General features: G+C 44.8%; 1 protein-coding gene across 2 annotated transcripts in view; it reads right to left on the minus strand.

The window, feature by feature from the left end:
• Positions 1–5604, minus strand: part of GPR132 (G protein-coupled receptor 132) — a 64602-nt gene extending 58998 nt beyond the window's left edge. For both annotated transcript variants that reach the window (XM_015865701.2, XM_032445045.1), the window contains exon 1: positions 5323–5604. The gene's annotated coding sequence lies outside the window, so the exon portion shown is untranslated. The remainder of the gene's footprint in view (positions 1–5322) is intronic.
• Positions 5605–14171: the final 8567 nt, after the last annotated feature.

The following is a 14171-nucleotide window of genomic DNA, read 5'->3' on the forward strand; positions in this document are numbered from 1 at the left end:
ACACACACACCCTGTGGTTTTCCTCCTCCCATCAGCAGTGTGGGTATAATCCGGCTGTATCACTCAGATGCAACTGCTTTCCTTAGGGTGATCTACCTTTGTGTGCAGTACCTCCCTGTTTCATTCTTCCTGCAGAACATCTACTAATAATTTCTGACTATTGGAGACTGAGTTTCCCCTGTAAATGATGCAAAGTTAATTGATCCGCAGTTCCCTTTTAGGAAGAGAAGTATAATGTTTTCCCTCTACCAGTCATCAGTGGCTTCCTTGGTTCTTCAGGAGCAGCTGAATATAATGGATAATGGGCCTAAGAGTTTTTCAGCTAATTCCTATAATACCCTTGGGTATGTACCATCTGGCCCTGTGTGCTGATTTGAATGCACTCCTCTCTTAATATTTATCGTTGTTTCTTTAATGATTTTGGTAACTGAGTTCTCAGCCTCTTGTCTTTCATTTGATTGTTCATTACACACACTCATTTCAGTGGAAAACTGATATAGGTGATGAACGTTTCAGCCAAATCCTGCTCACTGTATTTGTGGCAGAAATGAAATCACTTTTAAAACTCCCATTTCATGAAGAAGCATAGACTCTCACAAGCCTGAGCTGCAGCTGTTCCCTTATACTCTACTTTAGGAAGGCTGTGTCTGCAGAACATTTTCTGCTCCCTGAAAGGTCCCATGAAAGACAGTTTTCTCTATGACCCTACATACAAGCCTCAGGTACTCTTAATACTGGTAGGGAATTTTCCCTTATTCTAATACATCCTATTTTTTCTCTAAGTGTATTTATCTGACCTTGCCTGCATCTTTCAGATACTTGTAGACTCATGTCTGTTATTTTCTTATCTCTTCTCCAGCTTATATCTAAGCATAACTTAATCTTCATAAATCAAACCCACACCAAGTGATCCGATCATGTCGCTACTCTTCTTTGAGGTCTCTGATTTTACAGTGTTTGGCAATGGGATGCCAAGAAATTAGCAGCAACCTTCCATCTGCATCTAAGCCAGGTTGATTTGTGCAGTGCCCACTGAGAATGGCACGAGCTTTTTTGCAAGTCAAGTAGGCTGCCAAAAAGTTACATGTAAATTGTCCCCCTATATCACCCCTGAGCTTTCCATATATGGCTGCTTCTGAGTGTCCTTTGGGGTTATTTTTTCCTGAATGTCAGTAGCCTATATTATTTCAGTTTTATTATGCTATTTCCTGGCCACATTGCTAATCACTGTAGGCGCCACAGGGTAATTTCTCTGTTCAATAACATTAAAAACTCCTCCCAACTTAGCTTCATCACCGTCTTACTTAACTGTGTACTTCCCCTGCTTGCTTGTTTGTGAATTGCTTTCACTCAGTCTGTTCTTCCTCTTCCTCTATGCTCTTCTTGGAATATTTTTCCTTTAAAATGGCATCCATAGGATTCCACCTCCCAACCCCCAACCCCCCCCCCCCTTTTTTTTTTCCTAGAGAAACACATCCTTTCTTCTACTTCAAAACAACTGCTGGTGATGATGCGTTGTCCCCACATGCTGAAAGATGCAGTAAAAAAAGGAAAGAGGTAAGTAAAATCCCTTAGCTGAAACAGAAAGCAGGCAGCACATCTACTGTGCACACTTCCAGACTGGTTTCAGTTTGTACTGGATGGGAATCATCTCCCGTATAATCCACAGAAGTCCTGGCAAATGGGAATGATCCTAAGCCCTTTGTGTGACACTGCCAAGGGGACCCTAGGGAACCTCAAATGGACTTCAGGCTTCTTGAGAGGCTGCTCGTGTAGCACACAAGTCCAGTAATTGCCTTCTGTTCACCCTGACTCCTAAAATTGCCATGCTATGGACTCCAATATTCATCTCCCTTGGCTCCTTCTTCAAGGTCATGTTGGGGTATGGATTAGCCCATGCCTGCTGAGATGCTACAGGAGAGGCAGAGCATGAAGGGACACTGGATAACTGCCCTGAGCTTTCAGGCTCCAGGAGAGAACTGACCACTCATTTTTTCTCCAGAAAAATCAAAGATTTTCAGAGACAAACAACACAGGAGTACATTAAAACCTCTGCTTACAGGAGAACATGGAGATTTCCATGGCATTGTACACCACTGCAGGAGAAGGGATTAGCAGCATTACAGGACAGATTTACAAACCCTGGAGAGAATAAGTATCGAACGGAAATCTTTGGCAATCCTGTTCCCTTCCTCTTCTGGGTCACACCCTGACTTCTGGTAACACTTAGAACAAACCACTATGTCTTGCTTTTTTTAGTGTATTCTCCACTTTGCCCTGAACCCAAATGAAACATCAAAGCTCTGGCTCTAGCACTTGCAAGTAAAAATAGCTCTCAAGCCAAAATGTGTAAGGCCCTCAAATGATATCTCTGAAATAATTCATCCTAAGCCCATTGAGAGGGGGAATGGTGTTGTTTGTTAAAGGAATGCGCGTTGTGCTGATAGTGGGCAGCACTGACATGAACTGCAAAACGAAAGGAAGGTGAGAAAAGGGGCAGGAAGAATGCATTGCACTGCGTTGTGAAAGAGGAGTAAAATATACTTAAGATAAAAGCCAGTTTCAGGCTGCCTGTATTTTCTCTTCCATTCTGATCCTCCTCTTTCCTTCTTAGAAATTCAGATTTGAAAGTATCTTTCTTGATACTTGAGTGTACCATACATCTTGGTACGCCTGAGCTTCATGAGAACATGGATTTCTCTCCCAGTGTAGTGCTGTGATTTTTTTACCATGCAAGATTCATTTATTCCCTGTGATTATGAAAGCATCAATCACAACCCTTTTAGTGTGCCTGTATCAGCATATTGTATATACATTTCTCTTTCCGTCTTCTAGAAAATAGGTAAATGCTGCTTTGCAGTCATTATTCCTTAGTATGTTTTTTTCTGCAGCTCCCCACTGATCTCCCGAAACATGGACAGAGGCAGCTCAAGCCACTGCAAGGGCACTGCCAGATGGGAATGTTGGAAGAGATCAGTGTAAGTTCAGTCTTCCTAAGATCTCATGTATTTCATCAAATCATTCCCAAATGCAAACTTTTACGTTAGTTTTCCTCAAATACCATCTATGGGCACCACAGACCCATCACAACAGGCAATTTAAGAAATCTCTCAAATTGTGAAGGAGGCTTTCTATCAAAGGATGGCACTCACAAGAGGTTGGAAAGTATATTTGTTTTTAAGCACAGGCCCACATCCTTCAAAGTCCCCTATATAGATAGAACTACTGATGTGAGCATATCCTCACCAGAGAAGAACATGAATGTGGTCATATGTATCAGATGCAGCTTTCAATCCAGAGTCTGCAGTCATAGAATCATCGTTGGAAAAGACCTCTAAAATCATCTTGTCCAACCATACACTTACCACCAGTATTACCCTGGCCTTGTTAGCTGAGCCCAGAGAACAGAGGAATGGGTAAAAATGGCCAAATATAAAGGGACAAATGCTGGAGGGAGTGAAAAAACAGACTTGTGCCTTGCTGCCCTCAAAGCTTCTCTATTAACACAAGAATTCACTGCATTTACTTAAGCAGGATGAAGAAGGTAAAAAGAGCTTGTTGGTGTTGGATGCTGAGGCAGTGCTTAAGACATCCCTGACTCACAGCTCACATGCTAGGACTCGTCTTGCAAGTTCAGTCTGTGTTCAGATAGGATCAGGTACTGTCTCTGGGCTGGATTGCAAAAGAAGCAGAGTCTTGCCAAATATGCACTGCCCACAGCACCGTCCAAACCCGTCAGATGATATTTCTTCTAATTTTACTAATGTATGCTTGGCCCCGATTCCGTGCTACCTGAGGCTACAGCCGTAACAAAAACATGGCACACATGTCGTGGGTGGGAGCATGCAGCTGGTGGGAGTTGAGGCACGTGAAAACGAACAACACAACCCTTTCTTAATTGCAGCACAGAAATTAAGAAATAATATTCTTCTGACTGCCTGCCTTCTCCCTTTCTCTGTGACACAGCCTTACCCACAGTTCCTGGAACTCTGCAGTGACTCTCCACCATCACACAGACCCAGAGCCACTTATTATGGGCCACACTATTCTCTGATGGGTTTTCCCACTTACCTCACAAAGATCATCAGCATGGGTTTAAGAAACCCAAAGAAAGTGCACTGCAGATAGCACAAGTATTTCCAGTTTAAAAATGTACATTCATCACACAGAGCACAATCTATTCTTGTTGGGTTTCAACAGCAGTGCTTTGATAACTGGTGGCTTTTCTGCTGGCTGATGTTTAACAACTCCACCTGCTGATGCCCCCTCTGCAAGTAAAGATGGTGCAAGAAATAGAAAATCATCACTTCCTTCTTCCACTTCTCCTTCTGACTGATTTCCCACAGTTGGTATCTGTTAATGACCACCTTTCTTCACTGCTCTGTGCTGTGGTTTGTCTCGGTATCTTAAAAGCATTGCCCAAGCAACGTGCTGTCATATCTGAAAGTTTCTTTTCCTCACTCTCTCCAGAGGAACCTCCGCCCCTCTCCAGGCAGAACACACAATATACTAAGGCTTGAAATTTATGGCTCCTGATTTAAAAGCCAGGACATCTACTGGTCTCCAGGGAAGGGAAATGACCCTTGGCTTTTTTTGCAGTCACTCCTTTTTGGAGAGGGAAGTGCTAATAAGAGCTCACTTGAAGCACAACAGCTTAGGACAAATGAAGGCCAAAAAGCAGGAGTGTAATTGATGTGAGTGGGGATGCAGCGAAGCCAAGAAGAACACGTGAGAAGTTTCCCTTGTGAGCAGTGCTCTGCAAGTGATAGAAATCAGCAGTCGTGCTCATGTCTGAGGCTGGAGCTACCGAACACCCAGAGCCACATTTGGGGGCTGCTTTTTCCTCTAAAGCAGCATTGGAAGAACTCAAAAAATCCACATGGACACCAGTGGGAGTTAGGGGTGGAGAGAGAGTGCATTGCACACCCCATAAACATGTGAGTGCTGCAGCCATCCAAGAACAGCGTTGGGACTTGGTCACACTCACCCAGGATGCTGAGGGGAAACCCAAGGTGGGGTTTCAAAGCACGACATCCCTGGGCACGTACTCATCCTGCCCTGTCCCCCTGCAGATATCGATGTTCCCCCTCTCCTGGAGGGCTCAGATTCATCTCCCAGCAGTCACCTGTTATTAAGGTGAAATGGATCCATACGCTGAAACAAAATGCCACTCATGCTGGGCTGGTGCCATCAGTGGCCCAAAGCTATGCATCCTAATAGCAATGGTCCATCCTGTACCAGGGGGGCACCATGCACACAGAACCATGCACACCGAGAGCACAACACTGCTGGAATTCAGAAGGAGACTTTCAGTTGACTTACCCGGCTTGGTGGGCTTCTGATTTCACACAAGTGTTGGGTCCGGTGACTTTGTTAGGCAAAGAATGTCAGCCCTCTTAAGACAGTGAGGTCTCAGATAAAAGAAGATTGGGATGGACCAATCCTGCTGTTGTCTGATGTCCATAAGTGGCAGAGAAGGGCTTGGTGAGCTGTGCCTTGGTGACACCAGTAGTCATCCTGTAACCTGTTGCTGCAGAGGCAGGCAAAGAGAGCCCATCTTCATGCTCTCTGAACAGAGACAAAAGCAGTTTTGTACCTCAACCCCAGAAATTGCTTTGAACCTTGGCTGGTGAGGGTCAAGAGGCACAAGGGGATGTGACAAAACTTCTTTGTACAACTGTTGCACCATTCTTCTTGTTGCACTTCCACTTAATTTATTGCTCAAGCATGGCCCACAGCTCTCTGGCCAGGATTTGTCAGTTATATTGAAATTCAGAGTGATAGTGTGTAAAATCATAGAATCATAGGATATCTCATGTTGGAAGCAACCCATAAGTCCAACTCCTGGCACTATGCAGGATGACCTGAAAATCTTCATTTAACTGTTAATATTGTGTCCATACAATGCCCAAAGTGAGACAAGCAATTTCTTAATGAAAAATGTGATGCACATAAAAAATAGTGCACACCCTTTGAATGCTATCAATAATAACTTGTAAGAAAATCATTTATCAGTTAATAAATCTAGGAGTCCTGGGCAACCAAATCTTTTGTGTTCCTCATTTATACATCCTTTTCTTGCTATGATATGCTACAAGGCTTCAGAAGGGGATTTGCTCTCGTGTATGTAAACACACACTCCCACCAGATCTTTCTGAGACAATGATGCCTTCATGCAGTGTCTTGTCTTACAAGTGAGGGAACAGCATCATTCTCCTCAGGAAGCACTTCACCTTTTCTGATGGAGATCACAGAATCATAGAATCACAGTATGATTAAGGCTCAATAGACCACTAAGATCACCAAGTCCAACCATCAGCCCATGCCTGTGACCTCTCTAGACCATGTCGCTCAGTGTCACATCTACCCTCTTCTTGAAAGCTCCAGGGATGATGGAGCCTCCCTGGGCATCCCTGGATGTTTTCCCTTGGCCCTCCCTGCTGGCAAAGACCCATAAATGCATTCCAAGGGGCATCCACCATGAAGGGACAGACTGTTCAAAATGAGATAGAGCTTCTGAAACAAAATTTTTCTGTCCCTACACCCAAATTTGGTGAGCACACTCAAGAGCATCCTGCAGCTTGGCTGCCCATGCTGGATCTCCATCCTGGGGAAATGACACCTGAGAACTTCCAGTAAATGCTGCTTTTGGGAACTACCAGCTGAATCACCCAGCAGTCTGCAGGCAGCCACATGCTTCCTGCTGTTTGTTGCAGAAGGAACCAATCTGTGCGCATGTGAGGTGCATAGGCAGGGCCAACCAGGGGGTATCAGCCAGACAGAAGAGTATTTTCACAATCACTTCAATCTGAGGGTCTTCTGCTGTCATACTCTGAAATGGAAACACCCTGAGTCCTCAGGGGAAGGTGGTAAATGAACCCAAAACATTCACTTAGAATGCATCTTTGGGAGAATTCCTTCCTGACCCCTCTAGGAGACATGAGGTTGTATTACTGCCATATTCTTCTGACAGAATAACTGCAGTGATGCCCAACACTGAGGACCATGGCAACTGGCCTTTTTATGCATAACGTCCAGGCAAAGGAAGAACAGCCCTTGGATTCAGAGAAAGGCACACCCACCACACCATGCAGCTCTCAGCCAAGTGGAATCATTCACCTGCAACAATTAAGTCACCTCTCAACCTGCTGCCTGAGAAGCAAAAGGCATCGTCATCCTCTCACCCTGATCCTCTCTGCACAGAGCTCATTTTTCAGCAGCAGCCTTACTCCACTGATCCTCCCTTACACAACTCACTGTCTATATCCTTTCACAGCCCTGGCACAATCATACCCACAGCAGATGCACAATTGCTTTTCTGATTGCACATCACTTTCCATTCCTCTGGGAAAGAATTGGACTTTCCTGGTCACGATGCTGCATGGAGAGCAGTCATCCATCCCACAGGCAGACCCGATATTTGCTTGGGAAGGAGAGCTTGCAGCTGTGCCAGGCTTTCCAGATAGCCTTTGTCAGAGCACTTTCATATTAAGCAAACAAAAGTGCAAGGAGCAGGCTGTACATCCCTACACTTCGTTAACCAAATTCTTCTGCACATGTTCCCCAGTAAAATTTCCAAACGAGGTCAAGGCATTTAACTCATTATCATCACAGAGTTCCTCCAGACTGAAGGCTGTCCAGACAGATGTCAAACTCTATATTTAAGTAGTATGGATCACCAAAACCCAAAGCACAGCTGCTTTGGATGGGAACACAGCAGCTCTCCCAAGCCAAGAGTTACACAACCACTGCTCAGGAAGAATGAAATCCACAGAATTCTTCTCCATTTGAAACTGCAGCAGAAAATTAATTATATGAAAATGGTGCTTGGCAAATAACATTCAAACACCAACATCTGGGATTATGGTAGCTGAAGGGATCACAAGCCACCAGGAAATTAAAGTAACTTTCTATCTGGGAGGAGGGACACCGGCAGTGCTGTGGCCCTACCAGCACTGAGTTAGTGCTAGGCTAACCCAGTCTGACAGCACGTCCTGCAACATCTGGGTTGTCTTTGGACCTCTCTGCCAAGTTGCAGCTTGTTCCAAGCCTGCTGAGTTCATGAGACCTGAAAACATGCGGCTGGCTACAAGCAAGCAGCATCAAAGGTGAGAAGCTCAATCTCTGCTTGCCTGCAGTCACATGGGCATCTGCACAGATCAAGGTGCTGCAGCCTGCATGCATGCTGGCAGACTAGCATTCCATTACACTAGCTGGCACTGGGCAGAGTGAGTCACAGTGGAGACTATGTGCTTCCATCAGTTGTAAGAGAGCACAGCCTGCCCTCTTTGCAGCCCCTGGCCAAGCTGGAGGCATTACCTCCAGATGAGTGCTCCCCATCTCTCATGCAAGCTGCCCTCCAAGTGGGATGCTTAAAATTACAGCACCCTTTGCAACCCGCAGAGCACCAGCAGAGCAACCATGTGTTTGAAAATCAGACTGTTCCTACAGCTGCTGTGGGTCCACGGGCACAAGGACACGAGTGCTGAAGCCCCCGCTGGGACCCCATGGCTGTGGGGCCATGGCAGCTGTGTGGCGGTGTCTGTGCTGGCAGTGACCCGCATTCATTACAGGTGTTTCCTCAATGGCGTGGCTGCTGGGGCTGAGCTGAATTTTTGGAGAAGAAAGCAAAGCCTTGGGTTAGTGTTGTTGTGCACGTGGAGGGTGTGCCGCGGAGCCAGAGTGTCTGGGACAGCCTCGGTCAGAGGAAGCCGCTGCGGCCACTTGCAGAGGAGGAAGTCTGCGTCCCAAGGATGGAGGCAGGGAAAGCAATGAGCTTTTGCGGGGGGAGCCAGAGAAGGGGGAGTCCAGCCTGGATGTGTCAGAGGAGACATGGCTGGGGGAGGTGGGGAAGTGCTGCTGAATGGAGCCAGGAAGCAGAGACTGAGACTAGTGAGTGAACAAGGAGAGATGGTGAGACCAGGGACCAAGAGCCATCATGCAGTGCTGCCATAGGGCCCAGGCTGAGATACATGTGAACTGGGAGGCATCCTGAAGCAGCCAAGGTGAATAAAAACAGAATGTTGCCTTTGGGTATCTGTAGGAAGCACATAATCCATCATACATTGCACACCCATAGCTTCATTTCACTGTCATTTTTGTTTTGCTTAGTTGAAACCCCTAAGCTTTAGAGGTGAGCTATGTTGTAGTCAGGCAGCAGGGCTCCCCAAAAGAGGGTCAGTGAGTGGTATATTCCAGCTATGAGTTTAACTTAGTTATGCCAAACCAGACCCTGGTGCTTCCTGCCCAGCCCAGCTTAGGACTAAAACTCATGACTATTGTTAGATGCTAACACCTGTACTCCTTTGAATATACCCTAGAGATGTCCCAAGGAAAGACTGAGCAAACTCCTTACCCAAGGACAGAGAAACTTTTAGCAACAGCCTACAGCAAAGCTGGCAGAAGCCAGGGGCCTTGCTTTTCAGCTGTGGCATCCCCTCATTTACACTGGCACTCACTGCCACCGAGGGCCCTATGTATTTCATGCCTTGAGTAGTGGGAGATATCTTGTTCCCAAGGCTTAGGAACAAGAGGACAGATCTGCAGAAGCTTCGAATTTGGCTTGAACTGACGAGAGATCAGCAAAGAAATGTGTTATGTTCAGATGAGCATCTTCTTGTGGTTCATGAATTTCGGGCTGCAGACCGAGCTCCTTGTATTGTACCCAGAGGTGTGAAAGCAAGTAGTTCCCAGAACCACCACAGAGGCAGAGCCAAGCTGCCCAGGCCTTTGTGTCTTATGCCTGGAGACTGAGGAACCCAATAAAACATGAGGTGTGGCTGTGGCTGGGCCATCACAACATCTTCTGTAGGCACGCTTTGTGCCTGCTGTGGTTGAGGTCGTTTTGCAATTCTTCCCTGCAAGCTAATGAGGTTTCTTTCTCCTTGGTGTGGAAACAAACATTCACAAAGCTCCTACAAGTACAGGGTACCTGAGAGACCCCTTCTGCCAAATGTTTGTTGCAAGTGGCCAAAATTATTAAAGGTTTATCTGGAGGGAGAATACATACTGTGTTTTTCCTAAGAGTTTCTGTAATACCTTCTCTGTATGCCAGCATTCTGTGGGGGGAGATTCACGCAGAATCACTGAATCACTGAATGGCCCAGGTTGGAAGGGATCTCAAGGATCATGAATTTTCAACCCCCCTTGTTTTCTGCATACGTATGTGCTCTGCAACATATATTCCCTCAGTCAGAAAGAGCAAAGTCTGCCACTAGAACTTCTCATTCAGGATCAAATGTTTGTCACAGAAAGAAATATTGGCAAATATATACGTACATATATACACATGTACATATACATATGTATGCACAAAGATATACATACACACAGAGATATATATACATTTTCTCACTGCCAGAGCCTTCTGTTAGTGCTGAGTGCAGGTGTTTGCCTGCTAAAAATAGTCTTTGCATGATGTTCAAGCAACAGTTCTTATCAGCCCTGCCTGCCTGTGGCTGCAACCCCCAAGAAGTACCAAGTCTTTATGATCTGCCTGATCAGAGGGAAACTGAGGCAGAATTAAGAAAACTTAATCTGGCCAGTTTGGTTTTAGGCACATTTCTCCCACTTTTCCATCTGACATCAGCTTTCTATGAAGCACAGAGGGAAAATCTCAGTGAAAATTTGGTAAAGGATGAGGAATGCATTGATTGCAGAGATCCAAAGGGAAAATAAAGGTGTGTCTTGTGTTTCATCTTTAAGCAAGAGATAAGAAGGTGGCCATGCAAGATCTCAAACAGAGACACCACTATCAAAACCTGAACTATGTTTTCTCTTTCCGCAACCTTTGTTCATGGAATCTGCAAGGTCTGGAAATCAGAGCGGTGCTGAATATATACGAGGGGAGGATGTTTGTATCAGTAGAGTCAGTGCATGGGACTAACAGTGAACTACATACAGGTGCTGGGAATCTGCTGATTTAAAGATATTGTCAGAATTTGTGAGGGTGTAAGAGAGAATAGTAGAAACAAACAGCAAGCTGACCAAAGAGCTTGTTCTGTTTCCCTCAAGGAAGACCAAGTGGTCACTTGGTGAGGAAACACACTCCCAGCATAAAAGTGCATTCATGTATAATATGAAACACTGAAGTGTGCAGAGGTTTGGACAAAAGACAGACTGAGCTATAGGGGGATGCAAAGCAACCAGCTCATCCATATCTGACCCTACTGCTACAAGCTTGGTTTGGCCTTCACCACCATTACCAGTTGTGCTTTGCCCGTGAGAGTGCTTAACGACTGAAACAAACTGGCAAAAGTATTGGTAGCATTTGCCTCTTTGGTCTGGCTGGAAGCTTTGCTGAAGCCTCAACGTAAGTTAGAGCTCAGCTGAGGAGGTCACTGGATGAAATACCATGACCTGTAACATGCAGAAGGTCAGCCTAGGTGACCTAATTGTCCCCTTTGGCCTTAGGCTCTATGAATACTCCAGCAGGACCAACTGCCTTAATCCCTTAGCAAAGAGATGAGGGGATACTTATCTTCTCTCGTAAGACTTTCCATCTCCATTACGGTGCACACTCTTAAGCATCTCACGTTCACCCATATGGTCAAGCACATACTTTGCATTTGTCTTCTGCTCCAGTGTTAATGATCCTACCAGATGCACTCTCATATGACTGCAGGAAATTCACCCAGCATGTGCAGTCATTTCGGAATAGTGCATCATGTAAGAGATACCAGCTTTTGCAGGGTGAGCAGGGGGAGCTTACACTGACTCATTCCAGCAAATTTCAGAGAATGAAAGACAAAAAGGTCTTCCTTCTGGCAAAGTTTTCTGCCACCTATACAAGTGTCTATTCGAACAAAGGATTTTCCCCCTCCTCAGATGTCCTCAGACACTGAATTTGTAATATCTGATAACACACATTTCCATAGCAACAAACAGCGATGACCCAAACATAGGATTATGTGACTTCACTCAGAGTCGAGCAGAATATTAACAAGGATACTGATAGCTAATACTTTCCACTTCTGTGGCACCTCCCTGCAGAGGATTTCAAAGAGCTTCATGCACATCAGTCCCAATTTGCAGATGGAGAGATGAAGAAGAGAAGAAGAAAAATCTATTCAGAGATCAAGGAAAGTGGCTGGGCACAGAGTGCTCAAAAGAAAGGAATGAGAGAAATGGCCAAGTCCAGGTCTTCTGTACTGTAAGCATCACACTAAGCTGATAAGGTTCTGCTCTTCCTCATCCATGACAGCTGTTCCCCCTGGGATGACATCTCCACCTGGCTTTTTCCTATCTTCTCTCCATATTCTCTCATTCTGAACAAATATAGAGGGTCGTTCAGGGTAATTTGGTATTTGTAGGCCCAAGTGCTCTCTGCTAGCATGCATAGAGCCTGCATTGCCCCTCCCTAACTACCCAAAAGCTGCTGAACCCATTGAGACTAGGCCCAAAGTCATGGAGATTTTATTCATTCTAAGTGATTTATGTTAGGCAATATGAAAGCAGAGCCCATTTACAAAGACAAGGTGCCTGGCCTGAAATACATGAAATGCAAATCCAGGAGATTAAAACTCGGTGAAGAGATGGTAAGCAAGCAACTAGATGAGCAAGCACCATGAAATGCTCTGCTGGAGTCAAGGGAGAGGGGAGAAACCCCAGTGTCTGCATTTACATGTGTCAACTTGGGAAACAACATATAGCTCACTGACAGCAAGTTGAAAAGACTGCTGCATCTTCAGAAACTCAAGGAGTCTTTTAATTTCAAAAGGAATTTAATGCAAATGATAAAAGGAAACATATCCCTATCTCTCCTCCCTCAGATAATTGGGTGTAAATACCAGCTCCTTTTCATGCATCAAACCTTTTATCTGTAATTAGCATTGGCTTCATCCAGAGCCGTTGGTATCCCATGTAAGGAGAGTTCTGATGGTGTAATAAAACGCCATGTGATTATTTATATATTGTTGTAATACATGTCAGAACACTTTCCAGAGATTTGTCTGGTTTTAGAAATGAAGCTCTGGAAGGCTCCTCTAAACTGAAGCCCAAGAACAGGTCCTTTTGCATGTCTCAAAGAGCCGTTTGGATGTGGTGCTCAGGGATATGATTTAGCAGAGGGTTGTTAGAGTTAGGGTACTATGGTTAGGCTGTGGATGGACTTGATGATCTTCAAGGTCTTTTCCAACCTGGGTAATTCTATGATTATATGATTCTCTGCAGAGCTGTAACATGGTGGTTGCCTGATCCCTGTGTTAGAAGAAATGAGGAATTTATTCAGTGGAGTATTTAGTCACGTTCTTACTTCCAAGTATTGTAGAAAGTATCTTTATAAACCAGAAGCCAACCAAATGCTCAAAACACTCTGAAATTACTTGTTAATTCTGGATTGCTGGGCATTTCAGAATACCAGTAAATGTTTCAAAAATTGGATAAAATTAAACATTTCTTTCAACCCCAATAATCCATTTTACATGAGATTTCTCTCACAGGAAAGCAAAAGAATGATCTGGGGGGATCCACTCTGCAACTAATGAATGGCTTCTTATGTTAGCAGTGCTGAGCCTGATAGAATGGGAACACCTAGAGATGTATCACGTATTACTTGAGCACTGGAGAAAACCGTCTGCATCTCCTCATCAGAAATAAACTTCCCGTTACCTTTTCTCTTTTCTTCTTCCCATTTGAGATTATAATGATTAATAATAATATTTTAAATCTTAGGTTACTCTCAGGGCCTTTCAGGGGAAACTAATAATATTCTGTGACAAAAGACCTGACTAGGAATAGGGTGGAATTTCTGAGCAGCAGGCCTCACTGGGGATTTGAGGCAATCCCATATCCAGTTGCTATCCCAGTTCAGAGAACGCTGTCTGTGTGCAACAAAAAAAGGTGCAGCGTAAAGCAGCCAAGTGTTAAAGTTATAAGCAAGCTCATAAATTAACATCTACTATGAAAGAAAATACATGTACAATGCTGTGCACAGTTATTGCACATCCCTACTGGAGAACAGCTGCAAAATCCCTGGGCAGCTACTGGAGCCACAGTCCGCACTACTGAACTCAAAGGGATTTTAGCTGCAGCTTACACACCCCTTAAGACTTCAACTGGACTTTGGGGACCTTTCAACCAAGCAATCAACCAGCATTGCCACCAACAAAATAACAAACAACAACAGAAAAATAGCCTTATCTTGGACTTCGTGCATGTGACTTATGCAATCA

This window comes from Coturnix japonica, chromosome 5 (assembly GCF_001577835.2).
Source record: "Coturnix japonica isolate 7356 chromosome 5, Coturnix japonica 2.1, whole genome shotgun sequence".
In the NCBI taxonomy this organism is placed as follows: Eukaryota; Metazoa; Chordata; class Aves; order Galliformes; family Phasianidae; genus Coturnix; species Coturnix japonica.